The sequence below is a fragment of the Schistocerca americana genome, unplaced genomic scaffold (genome assembly GCF_021461395.2).
Source record: "Schistocerca americana isolate TAMUIC-IGC-003095 unplaced genomic scaffold, iqSchAmer2.1 HiC_scaffold_247, whole genome shotgun sequence".
NCBI lineage: Eukaryota > Metazoa > Arthropoda > Insecta > Orthoptera > Acrididae > Schistocerca > Schistocerca americana.
In genome coordinates this window covers 127,457-142,776 of record NW_025725958.1, presented here as the reverse complement: position 1 = coordinate 142,776, position 15,320 = coordinate 127,457, and the positions used below count along the sequence as shown (strand labels likewise).

The following is a 15,320-nucleotide window of genomic DNA, read 5'->3' as shown; positions in this document are numbered from 1 at the left end:
GGCATCTGTCATCAGCAGTCACAACTAGCAACACCAGTAGCAGCCGACTGCACGTCAAGAATTGGAATGTGCAGTGGGATTTTTGTGAATTCGGCGCAAGGCTGATCTTTGCGACATAGGTTTGAGAATCTTATGGGAACACTTGTACTGTTTCTAAATTAAGTGTAGTGGTGGGAGGAGGGTGCTTCGTGCGCATTACAGCACGCTTGCCAATTGTGGCTGCTAATCGTTGGCTCGTATCTGCCTTGACACATTTTCTGGCTGTGAATTATTCCACTTGCATGGCAGTGTGCGCATGTTGGTGTGTTAAAAATTCTGGAGGCGCTGCCTCGCACTTTACTACTGTGTACCACTCTTGTCGTCCAACTGCAAAAGACTGGGCCACAACAACTTTCCGCGTCTCCATTGCACTGCGCAAACTACGAAACGCTCCCCAAACATGGCACTCACCCACGCAGACGACTTTTCCGACTTTACACGACGCTCACGCAACGCTCACGCTAGTGACAGCCTTATTTAGAGCTTGACGTCGCACACAAGCGAATGAGCACATTTCGCCGACGACTTAGGCCGCCCTCCTAGTGTGCCTGTTCGGTGTCTGCAGGCAGCGAGGGGCTGCAAGCTTCCTGTGTTCGCGCCTATGTCACCTCTGCTTGCTTGTCAGAGACAGAGTATCGCAAAACATACAACTCACTCCATGAATTGATTGCTACGGCATCTGTCATCAGCAGTCACAACTAGCAACACCAGTAGCAGCCGACTGCACGTCAAGAATTGGAATGTGCAGTGGGATTTTTGTGAATTCGGAGCAAGGCTGATCTTTGCGACATAGGTTTGAGAATCTTATGGGAACACTTGTACTGTTTCTAAATTAAGTGTAGTGGTGGGAGGAGGGTGCTTCGTGCGCATTACAGCACGCTTGCCAATTGTGGCTGCTAATCGTTGGCTCGTATCTGCCTTGACACATTTTCTGGCTGTGAATTATTCCACTTGCATGGCAGTGTGCGCATGTTGGTGTGTTAAAAATTCTGGAGGCGCTGGGTATCGATCCCAGTACCTCTCGCATGCTAAGCGAGCGCTCTACCATCTGAGCTACGCCCCCTGCTGACGAACTGCGCTACATACAGCCATATCAATGACACAGACCCTTGCACTCCCATTATTCCGCTGACAAACACTACTCTCAATGTGTCCGTGAGGGTGTCTTTCAGGTTTCCTGCATTCTGTATCGAATCGTAGTTGGCCAAAATCAAAGTGGCACGCACGACGTCGAAAATAGCGTTCGGCCAACGCTCTGAGGTAGACGAACGTGTTGTCCACTCTCTAGACTTCATTGAGGTTAGGCCGTTATACCTAAGGCAGATTTGCACTCGATGACACCTCGACAACAGCCGGTCCTCACATTTACGTCTTGCTCTCCTTACGTCAGTATACGAGTCTGTGACGCTGGCTTTGCAACATCTTGCGTGCCTTTAGGCTCGCCGCGACCAACACTTACCACGCACTGACCACAAAACATGGAGGCGCCGGGGCTTGAACCCGGGACCTTTCATATGCAAAGCGAACGCTCTACCAACTGAGCTACGCCCCCAAGCACAACCAAGCTGCGCTGTTCTCCGTTCTTTGCTACTCTCATGTGCACGGACGCGATGGTTGGTTGGTTTGCAGGGGTGAAGGGACCAGAGTACAAAGGCGCGGACACGTTCACATACGCAAGAGTTCCAAGTAGTTTCGATGCTCTGGTATTACGACTGCAAATTCCGTCCGTTTTTAACGTCTTAAATTGAAGGGACAGTCACAAGTTGCTCCGTTTTCACTCCATGTCGACAATCACACAGCACCTGAGGTAACAAGCACATCTGAAGACCCATTGTGCACTCGACTGTTCATGCCAACTCACTGCCTCGCACTTTACTACTGTGTACCACTCTTGTCGTCCAACTGCAAAAGACTGGGCCACAACAACTTTCCGCGTCTCCATTGCACTGCGCAAACTACGAAACGCTCCCCAAACATGGCACTCACCCACGCAGACGACTTTTCCGACTTTACACGACGCTCACGCAACGCTCACGCTAGTGACAGCCTTATTTAGAGCTTGACGTCGCACACAAGCGAATGAGCACATTTCGCCGACGACTTAGGCCGCCCTCCTAGTGTGGCTGTTCGGTGTCTGCAGGCAGCGAGGGGCTGCAAGCTTCCTGTGTTCGCGCCTATGTCACCTCTGCTTGCTTGTCAGAGACAGAGTATCGCAAAACATACAACTCACTCCATGAATTGATTGCTACGGCATCTGTCATCAGCAGTCACAACTAGCAACACCAGTAGCAGCCGACTGCACGTCAAGAATTGGAATGTGCAGTGGGATTTTTGTGAATTCGGCGCAAGGCTGATCTTTGCGACATAGGTTTGAGAATCTTATGGGAACACTTGTACTGTTTCTAAATTAAGTGTAGTGGTGGGAGGAGGGTGCTTCGTGCGCATTACAGCACGCTTGCCAATTGTGGCTGCTAATCGTTGGCTCGTATCTGCCTTGACACATTTTCTGGCTGTGAATTATTCCACTTGCATGGCAGTGTGCGCATGTTGGTGTGTTAAAAATTCTGGAGGCGCTGGGTATCGATCCCAGTACCTCTCGCATGCTAAGCAAGCGCTCTACCATCTGAGCTACGCCCCCTGCTGACGAACTGCGCTACATACAGCCATATCAATGACACAGACCCTTGCACTCCCATTATTCCGCTGACAAACACTACTCTCAATGTGTCCGTGAGGGTGTCTTTCAGGTTTCCTGCATTCTGTATCGAATCGTAGTTGGCCAAAATCAAAGTGGCACGCACGACGTCGAAAATAGCGTTCGGCCAACGCTCTGAGGTAGACGAACGTGTTGTCCACTCTCTAGACTTCATTGAGGTTAGGCCGTTATACCTAAGGCAGATTTGCACTCGATGACACCTCGACAACAGCCGGTCCTCACATTTACGTCTTGCTCTCCTTACGTCAGTATACGAGTCTGTGACGCTGGCTTTGCAACATCTTGCGTGCCTTTAGGCTCGCCGCGACCAACACTTACCACGCACTGACCACAAAACATGGAGGCGCCGGGGCTTGAAACCGGGACCTTTCACATGCAAAGCGAACGCTCTACCAACTGAGCTACGCCCCCAAGCACAACCAAGCTGCGCTGTTCTCCGTTCTTTGCTACTCTCATGTGCACGGACGCGATGGTTGGTTGGTTTGCAGGGGTGAGGGGACCAGAGTACAAAGGCGCGGACACGTTCACATACGCAAGAGTTCCAAGTAGTTTCGATGCTCTGGTATTACGACTGCAAATTCCGTCCGTTTTTAACGTCTTAAATTGAAGGGACAGTCACAAGTTGCTCCGTTTTCACTCCATGTCGACAATCACACAGCACCTGAGGTAACAAGCACATCTGAAGACCCATTGTGCACTCGACTGTTCATGCCAACTCACTGCCTCGCACTTTACTACTGTGTACCACTCTTGTCGTCCAACTGCAAAAGACTGGGCCACAACAACTTTCCGCGTCTCCATTGCACTGCGCAAACTACGAAACGCTCCCCAAACATGGCACTCACCCACGCAGACGACTTTTCCGACTTTACACGACGCTCACGCAACGCTCACGCTAGTGACAGCCTTATTTAGAGCTTGACGTCGCACACAAGCGAATGAGCACATTTCGCCGACGACTTAGGCCGCCCTCCTAGTGTGGCTGTTCGGTGTCTGCAGGCAGCGAGGGGCTGCAAGCTTCCTGTGTTCGCGCCTATGTCACCTCTGCTTGCTTGTCAGAGACAGAGTATCGCAAAACATACAACTCACTCCATGAATTGATTGCTACGGCATCTGTCATCAGCAGTCACAACTAGCAACACCAGTAGCAGCCGACTGCACGTCAAGAATTGGAATGTGCAGTGGGATTTTTGTGAATTCGGCGCAAGGCTGATCTTTGCGACATAGGTTTGAGAATCTTATGGGAACACTTGTACTGTTTCTAAATTAAGTGTAGTGGTGGGAGGAGGGTGCTTCGTGCGCATTACAGCACGCTTGCCAATTGTGGCTGCTAATCGTTGGCTCGTATCTGCCTTGACACATTTTCTGGCTGTGAATTATTCCACTTGCATGGCAGTGTGCGCATGTTGGTGTGTTAAAAATTCTGGAGGCGCTGCCTCGCACTTTACTACTGTGTACCACTCTTGTCGTCCAACTGCAAAAGACTGGGCCACAACAACTTTCCGCGTCTCCATTGCACTGCGCAAACTACGAAACGCTCCCCAAACATGGCACTCACCCACGCAGACGACTTTTCCGACTTTACACGACGCTCACGCAACGCTCACGCTAGTGACAGCCTTATTTAGAGCTTGACGTCGCACACAAGCGAATGAGCACATTTCGCCGACGACTTAGGCCGCCCTCCTAGTGTGCCTGTTCGGTGTCTGCAGGCAGCGAGGGGCTGCAAGCTTCCTGTGTTCGCGCCTATGTCACCTCTGCTTGCTTGTCAGAGACAGAGTATCGCAAAACATACAACTCACTCCATGAATTGATTGCTACGGCATCTGTCATCAGCAGTCACAACTAGCAACACCAGTAGCAGCCGACTGCACGTCAAGAATTGGAATGTGCAGTGGGATTTTTGTGAATTCGGAGCAAGGCTGATCTTTGCGACATAGGTTTGAGAATCTTATGGGAACACTTGCACTGTTTCTAAATTAAGTGTAGTGGTGGGAGGAGGGTGCTTCGTGCGCATTACAGCACGCTTGCCAATTGTGGCTGCTAATCGTTGGCTCGTATCTGCCTTGACACATTTTCTGGCTGTGAATTATTCCACTTGCATGGCAGTGTGCGCATGTTGGTGTGTTAAAAATTCTGGAGGCGCTGGGTATCGATCCCAGTACCTCTCGCATGCTAAGCGAGCGCTCTACCATCTGAGCTACGCCCCCTGCTGACGAACTGCGCTACATACAGCCATATCAATGACACAGACCCTTGCACTCCCATTATTCCGCTGACAAACACTACTCTCAATGTGTCCGTGAGGGTGTCTTTCAGGTTTCCTGCATTCTGTATCGAATCGTAGTTGGCCAAAATCAAAGTGGCACGCACGACGTCGAAAATAGCGTTCGGCCAACGCTCTGAGGTAGACGAACGTGTTGTCCACTCTCTAGACTTCATTGAGGTTAGGCCGTTATACCTAAGGCAGATTTGCACTCGATGACACCTCGACAACAGCCGGTCCTCACATTTACGTCTTGCTCTCCTTACGTCAGTATACGAGTCTGTGACGCTGGCTTTGCAACATCTTGCGTGCCTTTAGGCTCGCCGCGACCAACACTTACCACGCACTGACCACAAAACATGGAGGCGCCGGGGCTTGAACCCGGGACCTTTCATATGCAAAGCGAACGCTCTACCAACTGAGCTACGCCCCCAAGCACAACCAAGCTGCGCTGTTCTCCGTTCTTTGCTACTCTCATGTGCACGGACGCGATGGTTGGTTGGTTTGCAGGGGTGAAGGGACCAGAGTACAAAGGCGCGGACACGTTCACATACGCAAGAGTTCCAAGTAGTTTCGATGCTCTGGTATTACGACTGCAAATTCCGTCCGTTTTTAACGTCTTAAATTGAAGGGACAGTCACAAGTTGCTCCGTTTTCACTCCATGTCGACAATCACACAGCACCTGAGGTAACAAGCACATCTGAAGACCCATTGTGCACTCGACTGTTCATGCCAACTCACTGCCTCGCACTTTACTACTGTGTACCACTCTTGTCGTCCAACTGCAAAAGACTGGGCCACAACAACTTTCCGCGTCTCCATTGCACTGCGCAAACTACGAAACGCTCCCCAAACATGGCACTCACCCACGCAGACGACTTTTCCGACTTTACACGACGCTCACGCAACGCTCACGCTAGTGACAGCCTTATTTAGAGCTTGACGTCGCACACAAGCGAATGAGCACATTTCGCCGACGACTTAGGCCGCCCTCCTAGTGTGGCTGTTCGGTGTCTGCAGGCAGCGAGGGGCTGCAAGCTTCCTGTGTTCGCGCCTATGTCACCTCTGCTTGCTTGTCAGAGACAGAGTATCGCAAAACATACAACTCACTCCATGAATTGATTGCTACGGCATCTGTCATCAGCAGTCACAACTAGCAACACCAGTAGCAGCCGACTGCACGTCAAGAATTGGAATGTGCAGTGGGATTTTTGTGAATTCGGCGCAAGGCTGATCTTTGCGACATAGGTTTGAGAATCTTATGGGAACACTTGTACTGTTTCTAAATTAAGTGTAGTGGTGGGAGGAGGGTGCTTCGTGCGCATTACAGCACGCTTGCCAATTGTGGCTGCTAATCGTTGGCTCGTATCTGCCTTGACACATTTTCTGGCTGTGAATTATTCCACTTGCATGGCAGTGTGCGCATGTTGGTGTGTTAAAAATTCTGGAGGCGCTGCCTCGCACTTTACTACTGTGTACCACTCTTGTCGTCCAACTGCAAAAGACTGGGCCACAACAACTTTCCGCGTCTCCATTGCACTGCGCAAACTACGAAACGCTCCCCAAACATGGCACTCACCCACGCAGACGACTTTTCCGACTTTACACGACGCTCACGCAACGCTCACGCTAGTGACAGCCTTATTTAGAGCTTGACGTCGCACACAAGCGAATGAGCACATTTCGCCGACGACTTAGGCCGCCCTCCTAGTGTGCCTGTTCGGTGTCTGCAGGCAGCGAGGGGCTGCAAGCTTCCTGTGTTCGCGCCTATGTCACCTCTGCTTGCTTGTCAGAGACAGAGTATCGCAAAACATACAACTCACTCCATGAATTGATTGCTACGGCATCTGTCATCAGCAGTCACAACTAGCAACACCAGTAGCAGCCGACTGCACGTCAAGAATTGGAATGTGCAGTGGGATTTTTGTGAATTCGGAGCAAGGCTGATCTTTGCGACATAGGTTTGAGAATCTTATGGGAACACTTGCACTGTTTCTAAATTAAGTGTAGTGGTGGGAGGAGGGTGCTTCGTGCGCATTACAGCACGCTTGCCAATTGTGGCTGCTAATCGTTGGCTCGTATCTGCCTTGACACATTTTCTGGCTGTGAATTATTCCACTTGCATGGCAGTGTGCGCATGTTGGTGTGTTAAAAATTCTGGAGGCGCTGGGTATCGATCCCAGTACCTCTCGCATGCTAAGCGAGCGCTCTACCATCTGAGCTACGCCCCCTGCTGACAAACTGCGCTACATACAGCCATATCAATGACACAGACCCTTGCACTCCCATTATTCCGCTGACAAACACTACTCTCAATGTGTCCGTGAGGGTGTCTTTCAGGTTTCCTGCATTCTGTATCGAATCGTAGTTGGCCAAAATCAAAGTGGCACGCACGACGTCGAAAATAGCGTTCGGCCAACGCTCTGAGGTAGACGAACGTGTTGTCCACTCTCTAGACTTCATTGAGGTTAGGCCGTTATACCTAAGGCAGATTTGCACTCGATGACACCTCGACAACAGCCGGTCCTCACATTTACGTCTTGCTCTCCTTACGTCAGTATACGAGTCTGTGACGCTGGCTTTGCAACATCTTGCGTGCCTTTAGGCTCGCCGCGACCAACACTTACCACGCACTGACCACAAAACATGGAGGCGCCGGGGCTTGAACCCGGGACCTTTCATATGCAAAGCGAACGCTCTACCAACTGAGCTACGCCCCCAAGCACAACCAAGCTGCGCTGTTCTCCGTTCTTTGCTACTCTCATGTGCACGGACGCGATGGTTGGTTGGTTTGCAGGGGTGAAGGGACCAGAGTACAAAGGCGCGGACACGTTCACATACGCAAGAGTTCCAAGTAGTTTCGATGCTCTGGTATTACGACTGCAAATTCCGTCCGTTTTTAACGTCTTAAATTGAAGGGACAGTCACAAGTTGCTCCGTTTTCACTCCATGTCGACAATCACACAGCACCTGAGGTAACAAGCACATCTGAAGACCCATTGTGCACTCGACTGTTCATGCCAACTCACTGCCTCGCACTTTACTACTGTGTACCACTCTTGTCGTCCAACTGCAAAAGACTGGGCCACAACAACTTTCCGCGTCTCCATTGCACTGCGCAAACTACGAAACGCTCCCCAAACATGGCACTCACCCACGCAGACGACTTTTCCGACTTTACACGACGCTCACGCAACGCTCACGCTAGTGACAGCCTTATTTAGAGCTTGACGTCGCACACAAGCGAATGAGCACATTTCGCCGACGACTTAGGCCGCCCTCCTAGTGTGGCTGTTCGGTGTCTGCAGGCAGCGAGGGGCTGCAAGCTTCCTGTGTTCGCGCCTATGTCACCTCTGCTTGCTTGTCAGAGACAGAGTATCGCAAAACATACAACTCACTCCATGAATTGATTGCTACGGCATCTGTCATCAGCAGTCACAACTAGCAACACCAGTAGCAGCCGACTGCACGTCAAGAATTGGAATGTGCAGTGGGATTTTTGTGAATTCGGCGCAAGGCTGATCTTTGCGACATAGGTTTGAGAATCTTATGGGAACACTTGTACTGTTTCTAAATTAAGTGTAGTGGTGGGAGGAGGGTGCTTCGTGCGCATTACAGCACGCTTGCCAATTGTGGCTGCTAATCGTTGGCTCGTATCTGCCTTGACACATTTTCTGGCTGTGAATTATTCCACTTGCATGGCAGTGTGCGCATGTTGGTGTGTTAAAAATTCTGGAGGCGCTGGGTATCGATCCCAGTACCTCTCGCATGCTAAGCAAGCGCTCTACCATCTGAGCTACGCCCCCTGCTGACGAACTGCGCTACATACAGCCATATCAATGACACAGACCCTTGCACTCCCATTATTCCGCTGACAAACACTACTCTCAATGTGTCCGTGAGGGTGTCTTTCAGGTTTCCTGCATTCTGTATCGAATCGTAGTTGGCCAAAATCAAAGTGGCACGCACGACGTCGAAAATAGCGTTCGGCCAACGCTCTGAGGTAGACGAACGTGTTGTCCACTCTCTAGACTTCATTGAGGTTAGGCCGTTATACCTAAGGCAGATTTGCACTCGATGACACCTCGACAACAGCCGGTCCTCACATTTACGTCTTGCTCTCCTTACGTCAGTATACGAGTCTGTGACGCTGGCTTTGCAACATCTTGCGTGCCTTTAGGCTCGCCGCGACCAACACTTACCACGCACTGACCACAAAACATGGAGGCGCCGGGGCTTGAACCCGGGACCTTTCATATGCAAAGCGAACGCTCTACCAACTGAGCTACGCCCCCAAGCACAACCAAGCTGCGCTGTTCTCCGTTCTTTGCTACTCTCATGTGCACGGACGCGATGGTTGGTTGGTTTGCAGGGGTGAAGGGAACAGAGTACAAAGGCGCGGACACGTTCACATACGCAAGAGTTCCAAGTAGTTTCGATGCTCTGGTATTACGACTGCAAATTCCGTCCGTTTTTAACGTCTTAAATTGAAGGGACAGTCACAAGTTGCTCCGTTTTCACTCCATGTCGACAATCACACAGCACCTGAGGTAACAAGCACATCTGAAGACCCATTGTGCACTCGACTGTTCATGCCAACTCACTGCCTCGCACTTTACTACTGTGTACCACTCTTGTCGTCCAACTGCAAAAGACTGGGCCACAACAACTTTCCGCGTCTCCATTGCACTGCGCAAACTACGAAACGCTCCCCAAACATGGCACTCACCCACGCAGACGACTTTACACGACGCTCACGCAACGCTCACGCTAGTGACAGCCTTATTTAGAGCTTGACGTCGCACACAAGCGAATGAGCACATTTCGCCTACGACTTAGGCCGCCCTCCTAGTGTGGCTGTTCGGTGTCTGCAGGCAGCGAGGGGCTGCAAGCTTCCTGTGTTCGCGCCTATGTCACCTCTGCTTGCTTGTCAGAGACAGAGTATCGCAAAACATACAACTCACTCCATGAATTGATTGCTACGGCATCTGTCATCAGCAGTCACAACTAGCAACACCAGTAGCAGCCGACTGCACGTCAAGAATTGGAATGTGCAGTGGGATATTTGTGAATTCGGCGCAAGGCTGATCTTTGCGACATAGGTTTGAGAATCTTATGGGAACACTTGTACTGTTTCTAAATTAAGTGTAGTGGTGGGAGGAGGGTGCTTCGTGCGCATTACAGCACGCTTGCCAATTGTGGCTGCTAATCGTTGGCTCGTATCTGCCTTGACACATTTTCTGGCTGTGAATTATTCCACTTGCATGGCAGTGTGCGCATGTTGGTGTGTTAAAAATTCTGGAGGCGCTGCCTCGCACTTTACTACTGTGTACCACTCTTGTCGTCCAACTGCAAAAGACTGGGCCACAACAACTTTCCGCGTCTCCATTGCACTGCGCAAACTACGAAACGCTCCCCAAACATGGCACTCACCCACGCAGACGACTTTTCCGACTTTACACGACGCTCACGCAACGCTCACGCTAGTGACAGCCTTATTTAGAGCTTGACGTCGCACACAAGCGAATGAGCACATTTCGCCGACGACTTAGGCCGCCCTCCTAGTGTGCCTGTTCGGTGTCTGCAGGCAGCGAGGGGCTGCAAGCTTCCTGTGTTCGCGCCTATGTCACCTCTGCTTGCTTGTCAGAGACAGAGTATCGCAAAACATACAACTCACTCCATGAATTGATTGCTACGGCATCTGTCATCAGCAGTCACAACTAGCAACACCAGTAGCAGCCGACTGCACGTCAAGAATTGGAATGTGCAGTGGGATTTTTGTGAATTCGGCGCAAGGCTGATCTTTGCGACATAGGTTTGAGAATCTTATGGGAACACTTGTACTGTTTCTAAATTAAGTGTAGTGGTGGGAGGAGGGTGCTTCGTGCGCATTACAGCACGCTTGCCAATTGTGGCTGCTAATCGTTGGCTCGTATCTGCCTTGACACATTTTCTGGCTGTGAATTATTCCACTTGCATGGCAGTGTGCGCATGTTGGTGTGTTAAAAATTCTGGAGGCGCTGGGTATCGATCCCAGTACCTCTCGCATGCTAAGCGAGCGCTCTACCATCTGAGCTACGCCCCCTGCTGACGAACTGCGCTACATACAGCCATATCAATGACACAGACCCTTGCACTCCCATTATCCCGCTGACAAACACTACTCTCAATGTGTCCGTGAGGGTGTCTTTCAGGTTTCCTGCATTCTGTATCGAATCGTAGTTGGCCAAAATCAAAGTGGCACGCACGACGTCGAAAATAGCGTTCGGCCAACGCTCTGAGGTAGACGAACGTGTTGTCCACTCTCTAGACTTCATTGAGGTTAGGCCGTTATACCTAAGGCAGATTTGCACTCGATGACACCTCGACAACAGCCGGTCCTCACATTTACGTCTTGCTCTCCTTACGTCAGTATACGAGTCTGTGACGCTGGCTTTGCAACATCTTGCGTGCCTTTAGGCTCGCCGCGACCATCACTTACCACGCACTGACCACAAAACATGGAGGCGCCGGGGCTTGAACCCGGGACCTTTCATATGCAAAGCGAACGCTCTACCAACTGAGCTACGCCCCCAAGCACAACCAAGCTGCGCTGTTCTCCGTTCTTTGCTACTCTCATGTGCACGGACGCGATGGTTGGTTGGTTTGCAGGGGTGAAGGGACCAGAGTACAAAGGCGCGGACACGTTCACATACGCAAGAGTTCCAAGTAGTTTCGATGCTCTGGTATTACGACTGCAAATTCCGTCCGTTTTTAACGTCTTAAATTGAAGGGACAGTCACAAGTTGCTCCGTTTTCACTCCATGTCGACAATCACACAGCACCTGAGGTAACAAGCACATCTGAAGACCCATTGTGCACTCGACTGTTCATGCCAACTCACTGCCTCGCACTTTACTACTGTGTACCACTCTTGTCGTCCAACTGCAAAAGACTGGGCCACAACAACTTTCCGCGTCTCCATTGCACTGCGCAAACTACGAAACGCTCCCCAAACATGGCACTCACCCACGCAGACGACTTTTCCGACTTTACACGACGCTCACGCAACGCTCACGCTAGTGACAGCCTTATTTAGAGCTTGACGTCGCACACAAGCGAATGAGCACATTTCGCCGACGACTTAGGCCGCCCTCCTAGTGTGGCTGTTCGGTGTCTGCAGGCAGCGAGGGGCTGCAAGCTTCCTGTGTTCGCGCCTATGTCACCTCTGCTTGCTTGTCAGAGACAGAGTATCGCAAAACATACAACTCACTCCATGAATTGATTGCTACGGCATCTGTCATCAGCAGTCACAACTAGCAACACCAGTAGCAGCCGACTGCACGTCAAGAATTGGAATGTGCAGTGGGATTTTTGTGAATTCGGCGCAAGGCTGATCTTTGCGACATAGGTTTGAGAATCTTATGGGAACACTTGTACTGTTTCTAAATTAAGTGTAGTGGTGGGAGGAGGGTGCTTCGTGCGCATTACAGCACGCTTGCCAATTGTGGCTGCTAATCGTTGGCTCGTATCTGCCTTGACACATTTTCTGGCTGTGAATTATTGCACTTGCATGGCAGTGTGCGCATGTTGGTGTGTTAAAAATTCTGGAGGCGCTGGGTATCGATCCCAGTACCTCTCGCATGCTAAGCGAGCGCTCTACCATCTGAGCTACGCCCCCTGCTGACGAACTGCGCTACATACAGCCATATCAATGACACAGACCCTTGCACTCCCATTATTCCGCTGACAAACACTACTCTCAATGTGTCCGTGAGGGTGTCTTTCAGGTTTCCTGCATTCTGTATCGAATCGTAGTTGGCCAAAATCAAAGTGGCACGCACGACGTCGAAAATAGCGTTCGGCCAACGCTCTGAGGTAGACGAACGTGTTGTCCACTCTCTAGACTTCATTGAGGTTAGGCCGTTATACCTAAGGCAGATTTGCACTCGATGACACCTCGACAACAGCCGGTCCTCACATTTACGTCTTGCTCTCCTTACGTCAGTATACGAGTCTGTGACGCTGGCTTTGCAACATCTTGCGTGCCTTTAGGCTCGCCGCGACCAACACTTACCACGCACTGACCACAAAACATGGAGGCGCCGGGGCTTGAACCCGGGACCTTTCACATGCAAAGCGAACGCTCTACCAACTGAGCTACGCCCCCAAGCACAACCAAGCTGCGCTGTTCTCCGTTCTTTGCTACTCTCATGTGCACGGACGCGATGGTTGGTTGGTTTGCAGGGGTGAAGGGACCAGAGTACAAAGGCGCGGACACGTTCACATACGCAAGAGTTCCAAGTAGTTTCGATGCTCTGGTATTACGACTGCAAATTCCGTCCGTTTTTAACGTCTTAAATTGAAGGGACAGTCACAAGTTGCTCCGTTTTCACTCCATGTCGACAATCACACAGCACCTGAGGTAACAAGCACATCTGAAGACCCATTGTGCACTCGACTGTTCATGCCAACTCACTGCCTCGCACTTTACTACTGTGTACCACTCTTGTCGTCCAACTGCAAAAGACTGGGCCACAACAACTTTCCGCGTCTCCATTGCACTGCGCAAACTACGAAACGCTCCCCAAACATGGCACTCACCCACGCAGACGACTTTACACGACGCTCACGCAACGCTCACGCTAGTGACAGCCTTATTTAGAGCTTGACGTCGCACACAAGCGAATGAGCACATTTCGCCTACGACTTAGGCCGCCCTCCTAGTGTGGCTGTTCGGTGTCTGCAGGCAGCGAGGGGCTGCAAGCTTCCTGTGTTCGCGCCTATGTCACCTCTGCTTGCTTGTCAGAGACAGAGTATCGCAAAACATACAACTCACTCCATGAATTGATTGCTACGGCATCTGTCATCAGCAGTCACAACTAGCAACACCAGTAGCAGCCGACTGCACGTCAAGAATTGGAATGTGCAGTGGGATTTTTGTGAATTCGGCGCAAGGCTGATCTTTGCGACATAGGTTTGAGAATCTTATGGGAACACTTGTACTGTTTCTAAATTAAGTGTAGTGGTGGGAGGAGGGTGCTTCGTGCGCATTACAGCACGCTTGCCAATTGTGGCTGCTAATCGTTGGCTCGTATCTGCCTTGACACATTTTCTGGCTGTGAATTATTCCACTTGCATGGCAGTGTGCGCATGTTGGTGTGTTAAAAATTCTGGAGGCGCTGCCTCGCACTTTACTACTGTGTACCACTCTTGTCGTCCAACTGCAAAAGACTGGGCCACAACAACTTTCCGCGTCTCCATTGCACTGCGCAAACTACGAAACGCTCCCCAAACATGGCACTCACCCACGCAGACGACTTTTCCGACTTTACACGACGCTCACGCAACGCTCACGCTAGTGACAGCCTTATTTAGAGCTTGACGTCGCACACAAGCGAATGAGCACATTTCGCCGACGACTTAGGCCGCCCTCCTAGTGTGGCTGTTCGGTGTCTGCAGGCAGCGAGGGGCTGCAAGCTTCCTGTGTTCGCGCCTATGTCACCTCTGCTTGCTTGTCAGAGACAGAGTATCGCAAAACATACAACTCACTCCATGAATTGATTGCTACGGCATCTGTCATCAGCAGTCACAACTAGCAACACCAGTAGCAGCCGACTGCACGTCAAGAATTGGAATGTGCAGTGGGATTTTTGTGAATTCGGCGCAAGGCTGATCTTTGCGACATAGGTTTGAGAATCTTATGGGAACACTTGTACTGTTTCTAAATTAAGTGTAGTGGTGGGAGGAGGGTGCTTCGTGCGCATTACAGCACGCTTGCCAATTGTGGCTGCTAATCGTTGGCTCGTATCTGCCTTGACACATTTTCTGGCTGTGAATTATTCCACTTGCATGGCAGTGTGCGCATGTTGGTGTGTTAAAAATTCTGGAGGCGCTGGGTATCGATCCCAGTACCTCTCGCATGCTAAGCGAGCGCTCTACCATCTGAGCTACGCCCCCTGCTGACGAACTGCGCTACATACAGCCATATCAATGACACAGACCCTTGCACTCCCATTATTCCGCTGACAAACACTACTCTCAATGTGTCCGTGAGGGTGTCTTTCAGGTTTCCTGCATTCTGTATCGAATCGTAGTTGGCCAAAATCAAAGTGGCACGCACGACGTCGAAAATAGCGTTCGGCCAACGCTCTGAGGTAGACGAACGTGTTGTCCACTCTCTAGACTTCATTGAGGTTAGGCCGTTATACCTAAGGCAGATTTGCACTCGATGACACCTCGACAACAGCCGGTCCTCACATTTACGTCTTGCTCTCCTTACGTCAGTATACGAGTCTGTGACGCTGGCTTTGCAACAT

At 50.8% G+C, this 15,320-nt stretch overlaps 15 non-coding genes across 15 annotated transcripts; all 15 read right to left on the bottom strand.

Annotated features, from left to right (window-relative positions):
- Positions 1–1,029: 1,029 nt before the first annotated feature.
- Positions 1,030–1,102, bottom strand: Trnaa-agc. The gene has a single exon. It is a non-coding gene; the product is annotated as a tRNA-Ala (tRNA).
- A 416-nt stretch (positions 1,103–1,518) lies between these two features.
- Positions 1,519–1,591, bottom strand: Trnaa-ugc. The gene has a single exon. It is a non-coding gene; the product is annotated as a tRNA-Ala (tRNA).
- Positions 1,592–2,604: 1,013 nt separating this feature from the next.
- Positions 2,605–2,677, bottom strand: Trnaa-agc. Its single transcript has one exon. It is a non-coding gene; the product is annotated as a tRNA-Ala (tRNA).
- Positions 2,678–3,093: 416 nt separating this feature from the next.
- On the bottom strand, positions 3,094–3,166 carry Trnaa-ugc. Its single transcript has one exon. It is a non-coding gene; the product is annotated as a tRNA-Ala (tRNA).
- A 1,726-nt stretch (positions 3,167–4,892) lies between these two features.
- Trnaa-agc lies at positions 4,893–4,965 on the bottom strand. The gene has a single exon. It is a non-coding gene; the product is annotated as a tRNA-Ala (tRNA).
- Positions 4,966–5,381: 416 nt separating this feature from the next.
- On the bottom strand, positions 5,382–5,454 carry Trnaa-ugc. Its single transcript has one exon. It is a non-coding gene; the product is annotated as a tRNA-Ala (tRNA).
- Positions 5,455–7,180: 1,726 nt separating this feature from the next.
- Positions 7,181–7,253, bottom strand: Trnaa-agc. Its single transcript has one exon. It is a non-coding gene; the product is annotated as a tRNA-Ala (tRNA).
- Positions 7,254–7,669: 416 nt separating this feature from the next.
- Positions 7,670–7,742, bottom strand: Trnaa-ugc. Its single transcript has one exon. It is a non-coding gene; the product is annotated as a tRNA-Ala (tRNA).
- A 1,013-nt stretch (positions 7,743–8,755) lies between these two features.
- On the bottom strand, positions 8,756–8,828 carry Trnaa-agc. The gene has a single exon. It is a non-coding gene; the product is annotated as a tRNA-Ala (tRNA).
- A 416-nt stretch (positions 8,829–9,244) lies between these two features.
- On the bottom strand, positions 9,245–9,317 carry Trnaa-ugc. The gene has a single exon. It is a non-coding gene; the product is annotated as a tRNA-Ala (tRNA).
- Positions 9,318–11,034: 1,717 nt separating this feature from the next.
- On the bottom strand, positions 11,035–11,107 carry Trnaa-agc. Its single transcript has one exon. It is a non-coding gene; the product is annotated as a tRNA-Ala (tRNA).
- A 416-nt stretch (positions 11,108–11,523) lies between these two features.
- Trnaa-ugc lies at positions 11,524–11,596 on the bottom strand. Its single transcript has one exon. It is a non-coding gene; the product is annotated as a tRNA-Ala (tRNA).
- A 1,013-nt stretch (positions 11,597–12,609) lies between these two features.
- On the bottom strand, positions 12,610–12,682 carry Trnaa-agc. Its single transcript has one exon. It is a non-coding gene; the product is annotated as a tRNA-Ala (tRNA).
- Positions 12,683–13,098: 416 nt separating this feature from the next.
- Positions 13,099–13,171, bottom strand: Trnaa-ugc. Its single transcript has one exon. It is a non-coding gene; the product is annotated as a tRNA-Ala (tRNA).
- A 1,717-nt stretch (positions 13,172–14,888) lies between these two features.
- On the bottom strand, positions 14,889–14,961 carry Trnaa-agc. Its single transcript has one exon. It is a non-coding gene; the product is annotated as a tRNA-Ala (tRNA).
- Positions 14,962–15,320: the final 359 nt, after the last annotated feature.